The following is a 10,147-nucleotide window of genomic DNA, read 5'->3' as shown; positions in this document are numbered from 1 at the left end:
TTAGCTATTTTAGCTAAGTTTTAAAGGAAATGGAACCCTGAGTTAAATTCTACCTTATTAAGCATTGCCCAGATGCAATAAAGTTTCATATTCCTCACCACGCCGTCACTCTCAGCTCGACCAAAGATTGTCCTGGTCATGACGCGGTGAAGATACCTAAAGACTGGATTTTGTATTAACGAGGCTTTGGATTTGGATGGGTCATAGGGTTCTTCAGTATCAATAATCATCTTCCAAAATTGGCTACTGCTAAACTTCTTATCCAATTTCTTAATCACATCAGTCGGCAACCAAAAAAAGTTATTAAAATCTTCTAGAGTCCAATTATATTCCTTGTTAAATAATCTAAAATTGATTTTTCCCTTATAGTTTTCATCTGTGGTAAAGTAGACCTCTAAAGAGCTAAGGAATTTCAAGGTGATTTTGAGGTATGTTGGATACCTAATGTTTATAAAGGCAAGCCAACCTATGTTATCCAACATCCACTCTATGTTATCCTTAAGCCATGAGGTATCCATAGTATAAGCATCAACATGGCAAGAGCAAACTAATTTTCTTGAAACAAGACATTTATACCTGGCCTTTTGATCATCATTCCGAAAGATGATGCCGTGAATGTTGTCCAAACCTTCCTCAATAGCCTTTCTTTTCCCTTTATCTTTAGTTTTGCTCTTCTCCTTCGCTGGAGCTTTTTCCTTTGTCAATTCTTTTCCTTTGCGTCACTCCGGTTCTTCTCCTCCGCTTGATCCTCCAGATCTGGAATTTCTTCAATATATTGCTCATGTCGCTAGATTTGAGAGAAGAAGTAAAGATAGAGAAAATCTGGGATTTTTTCTAGTGGATCATGGTGGAGAGATGAAGAAGAAGTGGGGAAGAAGTGAAGGAAGTGAAGAAGAGTCGATTTGGGAGAGGTTGGAAGAGAGATGGAGAGGAGAAAATGAAGAGTATTTTGAGATTTAGGGGCACACGACTCTATGCTAGGGTACGCATGGTCGTGTGCCCTTTTATAGATAAAGAGGCACGGCCTGTCGAAGGCATTATTTGGGTGATAAGGCATGGTCGTGCCTCATAGGCACGGCTTGCCCAAGTTGCTCTTCTGGTGAAACCACATGATCGTGCCTATTAGGCACGACTTGTGAGAGTAGTTATTTTGTGGAGAGACATGGCCGTGTCTATTAGGCATGACCTGTAAAGGTTATTGCTCTGTGGGAGAAACATGATCGTGCCTTGTGGTACGGCTCGCAAAAGTTGCTTTGTTATTAGGAGACACGACCTAGCTTTATTTGAAGTGTATCTCCAAAATTTTCTGCAAACAAATGCAAAGTTTATTACTAACTTGCTAAAACAATAGAAAATTAAGCAATAAAGAAAATAAAAAACATGAAAAGAAACCCCTTGGGTTACCTCCCAAGTAGTGCTTGTTTACGGTCTTTAACTTGACCCCTTTATTCTTTAATGTACAGGGCTTATTGGTTGACATCTCGTAATCGAGCGCTAGGTGGTACTTTATATTTTTATTTTTTTTCATATAGCTTCCTTATTATCCCTGCCGGTACGGGTTCTTCCATCGGTAAGGTGAGGGATTGATACATCCATTTCTTCTTTGGCTGGATATTATCCAGCCTGCAGCATCGTTCTTTCTCTGAAATGTAAGACTTGAGTCAAGCGCGAGATTGAAGTCTACCTTTTTGTTTCCCACTTCTAGGGACAACTTGTGATTAAAGTCTCAGCAAGGTCAAGTGCATCAGGTACAAGTCCAGGCAGGTCAGGAGAATCAGGAAGCATGGAAAAAATCCAGGTAGATCAAGAAGACCGAATGCTTGGTGGAAGTCTAGGCAGTCAGGTGGACCAGTAGCCTAGCAGCAAATCCTGAGGGCCAAGGACCATGGCTAAGTGGGAAGTCCAACAAGTTTGGAGGACTTGTTAGCAAATCAGGTAAATTCTCCCGAGTGAAGTAGGTAAGGGTGTGTTCCTAGAGTGGAATAGTAGGTGTCAGTCTAACCCAGGATTTCATTGAAAATTTGAAGTTAAGATCACTTAACAGTTCAAAAACTATTTATCCAATTATGTTACTTTGATTTTTAGACTAACTTGTAATGCAGATTGGAGATGCGAGAATATTGACTCTGGGCGACTCTATCCAGAATCCAGGCGGCCGGGAGGTCCAGGCGCCTAGAAGGTGAATCGAGGTGACTCGGGTTCAGATAATCGCGGCAGCAGTCAAAATTCATCCAGAACCTCCACATCAGCATGAGTCTACTGGAATGGGAATTCATGGGACTGGAAGTGCTGAGTTAGCAGCGTCGATGGTGGATCGGCGGGCGTCATGGAGGTGCCTGAAAGGGGAATCCAAGCGCCGAGAAAGCCTTATAAAAGAACGTCGATAGAAGGCTTCTAGACATCAATTCAAAGTATTCCATAGCAACCCAATGGCAGTCTACGCACGATGGATCACCCTAGAAGTCGTCATAACGTCGGAGTTCGCACCATAAGCTTCATCTCATTCTCCGGTTTGGGTAACGATTTATTGTATGTTTTAATTTTTTACGATAAAGTTTTTATCGTGATTTTGTTTTATAAATCATTACAACTCAACTTCGTAAGGAATGAGTTAATTAATGGATTGCCCATACGTAAATGATCAAATATCGTGGGTTTTAGAGTAGCAGTCTGTGGTTATGAACCAAGTAAAAAATGATCTTATGTTTTCTTGTGTCATGATTCTTTTATTTCCACTGCAACATTCTCTGATTCATGAACGAACGAAAATATTCAATGAGTTTATGAAAATCGAGATAAATGCTAAAAGGTAGTATTATTCACCCCCCGTCTAGCGCTCTCTTCGATCCTACAAAACGTTCTCCATAAAAGACATGAGAGAAACGACCCATATCATCGAGATTAAGATCTATAGAGATAGATCAAAAAGATTGCTTGGTCTTTTATAGTCTACACATATAGACAAGATGCTAAAAGGGGTTTAGCATGTTTGAATCCAAGAAAGGTTACACCTTCCGAAGTTTACGTGTCCACGGACAAAAGATGAGAGGATTTACATGAGTAAGATTCCTTGTGCTTCGGTAATAGAATCTATCATGTATGTTATGATGTGTACAAGGCCCGATGTATCATGGGCTCTGAGTGTCATGCGTGGATACCGATCAGATCCAAGAATGGATCATTAGGCGGCTATCAAGACAATCTTAAAGTACTTGCGAGGGAATAAGGATTTGTTCTTTGTACATGGAGAAGGTGATATGGTTACATGCGGGCATACAAATGCTTGCTGCTAGACAAACAAGGATGATTCCGAGTCCTAGTCTGGGCACATAATCACTTTAAAGTATGATACAATAAGTTGAAAGTATTCAAATAAGACACCATTACAGCTTGTAAAGCAGCAAACGAAGCAGTTTGGATCAAAAAGTTCACTACTGAACTTAGAATGGTTCCACCAATTATTGAAGCATTACTTGCTTACTATGACAACAATAGAACAATCGCGCAGGCGATGGAACCTAGGTTTTACCATAGATCCAAACATGTGCTTTGGTGAAAATCATAGATCAAAAGGATCATCAGTAGAAGAGAAATAAAATTTAAAAAAAAATTCTCATCAAAAGAAACTTTACGGATCCTTTAATCTCTACCTTAAAAGTATGTTTAAGAAACAAATAAAGGCGCGTGGTATTGGATACCATGGTGATTGACCTTAGGCCAAGTGGGAGTTTGTTAGATTTAAGGAATATTCTAAGGCAATCACCTTACTGTTATACTATTTATTAGATAAATAACAATTCACTAATTGAGTGCACATTTTCTATGTGTTTGATTGGATCTTAAACTTAATTACTGAATATCTGTAATACGATTCATAGTAAGAGAGAATTTGTAATTGGATCACAACTAGTGAGCATCTCTATATGTGCAATTATGAATGTATTGAAATTATCCCTAGTCGAGGAATTGATGAGCACAAGCGTCATTGAATCTGCTAAGACTATTACATATTAAACTCCTTAGTTTACCAAGCAACTGTTCTCACTGGCTGGAGGCATTGGATGTTGAGAGTTAAACATGGATGTTAATTAGAGGTAACTAGTTCATTGGAGTGATCTGGCTTGAGACGTCATATAGTTTTATATGTTATTACATATATATGTCAATGAAGATCTCATTGTAGCTTAAGTGCTAGTTTCCTTGGACTTGCGGTATTTTAGTCACCTTGGTCATGGAAGCTTATACTTTGACATCTTAATCAGACATCTCTAATGAACTGTAGACCCATGATGATTGGGTATAAGTTAAAGTGTCTCAAATGTGTTTGAATAGCCCACATAGGATTTACTATTCTTTATAAAAAGAGATGTATACTCTACGGCCGCTTGTTAGGATTGTTACTAAAATATTTGATCAAAGTATTACATGTAAGAGTACGGGACTCTTGGACACATGTACAAGTAACTTGAATCCATAGGACAAGAAAATAACTTGGGCTAGGTGTGACGTAGTCAACCTAGTGTGGACTGACACACATAGACCATGTCCTGAACCAAGCGGGTATAAGATAGTGAAAGGAACGAGACACGTTTCATTATAGCTGCTGAAGGGTTTAGAAGTATTCTGGAATCAATCATTGATTTTTTTATCAATCATAATGTACTACTAGGTGACACTCATGATCGTTCCGTAATTAATAATTAATTATGAACGACTAACATAACCGGGAACTATTGGGTCACACACATTACAAGTTCTCCGAAGGACTTAAAATGAGTTTGAGAATTATATTCTCAGTTCGAGAGAATAAAGTCTGGTTGGACCAGACAAAGGATAAAATGATGAAATTCATCTTATAAAGACGAAACGAACTAAATTGATTTCGTTCCAATCGAAGGTCATTTGGTTATTAAATCAATCGATTCAGTTTTGAACCAAATTAAACCAACTTGGTTTGTTTCATGTTGGAAGAGATTTTGACAAAATAGAAGGGATGAGAAGATTCATCTTGAGAAGATGAATTGAACAAAACTGATTTGAGTCAAATCGGAAGTCGTTTAGTTAATGAACTAAGGGAACCAAAATTAAATCAGTTTGCTATAGTAAACCCTAGATTTCAGTTCAGCTTGGTTCAGTTCGTGCGCGGTCTGGTTCAGCCCAATCTCAAATTTTGGTTTAAATCACTGTAGCTTCTCAAAATCGCTTGATCGCGATTTTTCTGCCACTCACCTGCCCTTCCGTGCGACCCGCGACACCGACGCTCAGATCTGCTGGTACCGACGTGAATGCCGTCGCACGCCTACGTCCAACGTCAGAAACCTCACAGAGTTCAGGCTTTAAAGGACGAGCGTTGAGGGAGAAGAGAAAGCAGAGGATTCCGTCCCTTGTTCGCACCGTTCGCCGAGGGCACGAATACCACCGGTCGAGCTTCTCCTCCATGAGAATGTCGTCGGCCGAGCTTCTCCTCCGCGCGAGCATCACCGGATGCATCTCCTCCTTCCTCGCAACTTTCTACCCTGTTCATCATCTTCTCCCGAGAGAGATGTCGTCTGCGCTTACTATTCGCGTGTGCGCCACCGTCTAAGCCTCTCATCTGCGCGAGGGTGTCGGCGGACCAGAGAGCCACCGCCGTCGTCGACCGCCCCGGCGGCATGGAGAGGAACTTGCAGCGCCGTCTCTTGCACCTTGTTCACACGAGAGCTGCCAACAGTAGGTTTAGGGTTTCTGAACAGGGTTCACGGTAAGGAGGAGAGAATCGCACTGTGTTCTTCGCCGACGCCACCCCCTTGCTGTAGCACAACAGCCCTTGTCGGTGCTGCCCCTCTTTCCGATCACGAGCATCATTGTCATGACTTCTATTTGTCTCGATTGGTTTTCTCCACAGTGTGAGGAAAAGAAATCGTGTATTGTCTGTTTCGATGCTTCTGCGAGAGAAAGGGAATAAGGCATCTATTGTCTTTTGGGAGTCTCCTGATGAAGAACCATGATTGACTACAAGGAGTAGTGCCTTTCTTATCAGTGTTAGATACCAACAATTGATTCTTGTCAACAACTGTTGTTGGAGAAGAAAAGATCTTCGTTTTATCTTTTCCCAAAGTGATTTGTGGAATCACTGCCGGAATAGCCATCAAGTTGTTGTCAGAAGCTTATGAAGCTTTTGGAGAATTATTCCATCATCACCGGAAAGAAATTCTGATCGTTTGTCTTTATCGGCGATCAATGGTTGACAATCGATATCTACACTAGGAATACGATTTTCGTTGACAATAAGAAAACCCCAAAAAATGATCGTGACAAACGTTGTTGCGTTTTCAGAATTAAATTTTCTCTCGATTCGATCATTGTCTTTCGTCAGCTAGTACCAAAGACGATGATGCGACTCGTGACTTAAAAAGTCATCCTGACGAGAGCTTGGCATGGATTACCAATAGAGATGGGACTTCAATAAGGACTGCTCGATTGAGGCCAACACCGCTCGACATCATCTACGAGGTATGCTCAGAATTATTTATTATTCTAAAAATTTTAATTTTCAGTCATGTCTTGTACACTGTTTTATCCTGTATTTGCATGTGTGTATTGTAATAATTAGTTTTAATTATTTATTTATTTCCGCTGCATACGTTTTTGAAACGTGTAAATACGCACATTGTATCAGGACGATCCTAACACCTAGTAGTATATCATGATCCCCAATTAACTGAAAAATCAATGATTGATTCTAGAATAATTTCTAAATCCTTCAGTAGCTATAATGAAATGTGTCTCATTTCTTTCATCATCTTATACCCACTTAGTTCAGAATATGGTCTATTTGTGTCAGTCCCCACTAGGTTGACTGCATCTCACCTAGCCTAAGCTTGCTTTCTTGTCCTATGAATTTATGTTACTTGTACATGTGTCCAAGACTACCAACTCTTGACATGTGATGCTTTAATCAAAGACTTTCAGTAACAATCCTAACAAGCGGCCGTAAGGTATAATATCTCTTTTTCCAAAGAACAGTGAATCCTCTATGGGCTATTCAAACACCTTCAAGTACTTCGACTTATACCCAATCATCCCGGGTCCACATCTCCTTGGAGATGTTTGCTTAAGATGTCAAAGTATAAGCCTCCATGACCAAGGTGACTTGAATACTGCAAGTCAAAGGAAACTCGCACTTAAGCTGCATTAAGATCTTCATTGGCATATGTATAGAATCATATAAAGTTTTATGGCAGATTACTCCAATGAACTAGTTATTTTTAACTAGCATTCACATTTAACTCTCAACATCCAATATCTCCCGCCAGCAAGAATAACTACTTGGTAAACCAGGGAGTTTAAAATGTGTTAGTCTTAACAAAATCGATGATATTCGTGCTCATTAATTCATCGACTATGGATTATTTAATATATTCATAATTACATATGTAGAAATACTTACTAGTTGTGATCCAATCACAAATTCGCTCATGCTATGAATTGTATTATGGACATTCAGTAAATAAGTTTATGATCTAATCAAATACATAAAGAATATGCACTCAAATAGTGAATTGTTATTTATCCAATAAATATTATAATCATAAGACGATTGCCTTAGAACACCCCTCTCAAATATAACATGTTCCATATCCAGCATCATCCAATCAGAGGGAGAGATCTCCACTTCCTTTAGCTTAGCTTAGATTTATTTATGCATACTATATGTTTGTTTAAATGTTGTTTACATTCTTGCTACTTTTATTTCTGGAAAATCACTTTAATTCACTTTATTCCTTCAATGCTTGAGTTTGTTTGAATGTCTAAGATGTTTGCTCTTCATTTGGATGTAAGTAGATTAGGTTAAAATAAGTTTTATTGAATGTTTGTGTTTCCTTCAATTAGTTGCAATTGTAGTTTTGTTAGATTAGGTTTTTATTACTTGTATTAATTTTCATTTAGTAGTCTTAGAATCCAAAATCCAAAAACCACAAATATCATAATTCTAAGAATTAACATTCACCTGCTGTATTTGTTGGGAGACGACCCGAGTCATTCCTATACTACATTAGCATAGAGGGATTCGATAATTAAATTAAATTTATAATCATGGTATGACACACAACTATCAATAGGCAGTTCACATAACTTAGATTTTCATTTATTCTCAAAGTTCATATTGTCGATCTAGGAGAATTCAAGAATAGTGTTGCACACATTCAGGACTTCGAAAGGCCATCATTTTAGTGTAACACTTGTTCATTATTATATTTTTATGTTATATATTTTTGTGTTTGTGTATTTCTTAAAGATAGACTTATAAAGATAGATTATAAGAGATTTTTTTATCTTCGAAAGATTTTCAAAAAGAAGAAAATTAGTGACTCGTGTTGGCATAGATTATGGAGTAGAAACACTAGAGGGTTACATAACCACATAAAATTCTAGTGCATTAATTTTGCTTATTGCACTACAAGAAAATCGGTAATTAACAACACTCAAAAGACATTGGTTTTATGCCAAAACCGATGTCTTTTACTTTTTTACAATGGTTTTAACAAAAATCGATGTCTTTGAGAGGTTGATTGGAGCCTACGACAATGATTTTTGGAGGCTACAACAACGGTTTTAAAATCGTTGTCTATGTCCGCTATTTTGAGACTATAACAACGGTTTTTGAAGACTACGACAACGGTTTGAAAACCGTTGTCTATGTGCGCTTTTTTGTAACGACAACAACGGTTTTGGAAGCTATAACAACGATTTAAAACTGTTGTATATTTTCTCTTTTTTCTTTCCCTCTCTCCCCCCAAATATTTTTACATCCCGCTGATCTTCCACTGTGCGCTTCCAAAACCCCTAAATCAGACTTCCACTGCGTTGCGTGGATGCTGTGTTTAAGCTAGAGGCCTTGTGTGGAAGATAAAAATATGAGGTTTTTTTTGTTTCTCTTTAAAAAAAATCTGCCGAAACCCCCGCTGCCGCTGTCGAGGCCGTAGCGGAACCTTCAGAAATGTCCGCCGACGCCAACCCTTCGATCACCGTTGCGGAACCGCAAGCGTCAGTGTCAGAGGGTCCCGTCGAGGTGCCTCCGACGGAGGCCGCGGAGGCGTCTGGAGCTGGTAAGAAGGCAGCCGTCCGGGTGAGGAAGGTGATCAAGAAGAAAATCATCAAGAAAATCGTCCCAAAGGTGGTTTCTTTAGCGAAGAAAGATTCGGCTTCGTCGCAACAGCCAACAGAAACGGCCGACAAGAAAACCCTAGTTGCTGAAATCGGGCTTGATAACCCTAGTTCTGATGTTGCGGCAGGAGATGCCATGCTGGCCGAGAATAATGATCTTGGTAGGGAGAAAGATTCTCAGAGGGAACATAGTGACGAGAAAAAGGATGCTCATGCAGATCAGGACGCAAAGGATGATTTTGTGGAGCAGCAGGATAAGGAGAAGGGTGCTCAAAGGAAGCAGGATATGAAGGAAGGTCACAATGAGGCAGTAGTGGCTGCTGAGGATGAGATGGCTGGGATGCCCAGACAGCAGGATAAGGAGAATGACGCTCAAAGGAAGCAGGATAAGGAGCAAGGTTACTATGAGGCAGTGGTGTCGGCCAAGGATGAGATGGCTGGGATGTCAGAGTAGCAGGATACGGAGAATGATGCCCAAAGGAAGCAGGATAAGGAGGAAGGTCACATTGAGTCTGTGGTGGCTGCTGCTGATGAGGTGGCTGGAACGTCTGAACGAAAGAATAGGAGAAAAACTGAGATTTTTATTGAAGGATTGAGTAGGATTGCGAAGGAGGAGGATTTAAGGAAGGTCTTTAGGACGGTGGGAGAGATTGTGGAAGTAAGAATGATGATGGATGGTCAAACAGGGAAGAACAAGGGGTATGCTTTTTTGAGGTATAAGGATCCTGCACAAGCTAAAAAGGTTGTCTCTGAATTTCCTAAAGTTGAGGTAATTTCATTTTGAGCCCTGACATTACAATTGTCTGCTATAATACTTCCTGATGAATAGATAGCAAAGAAAGATAGAGACGTATATTGACATAAATATCATCCCTAAAATGCAAGCTAAGGATTTAAGGAGGTTTTTTTTTTCTTCACGAGAATGAAAGTCATAGATTATTTGTTTGTTTTGTTCATATTAACAGTTCAATCAATATATTCCAGAATTTCCAGAATGGAA

General features: G+C 39.4%; 1 pseudogene; it reads left to right on the top strand.

The window, feature by feature from the left end:
- The first annotated feature begins 8,926 nt into the window (after nucleotides 1-8,926).
- On the top strand, nucleotides 8,927-9,931 carry LOC141835085 (uncharacterized; annotated as a pseudogene).
- Nucleotides 9,932-10,147: the final 216 nt, after the last annotated feature.

The sequence above is a fragment of the Curcuma longa genome, chromosome 9 (genome assembly GCF_044706935.1).
Source record: "Curcuma longa cultivar G26 ecotype Majalengka, Jawa Barat chromosome 9, ITB_CL_G26_1.1, whole genome shotgun sequence".
In the NCBI taxonomy this organism is placed as follows: Eukaryota; Viridiplantae; Streptophyta; class Magnoliopsida; order Zingiberales; family Zingiberaceae; genus Curcuma; species Curcuma longa.
The sequence above is the reverse complement of the archived record's forward strand: the minus strand, read 5'-3'. Positions and strand labels throughout refer to the sequence as shown.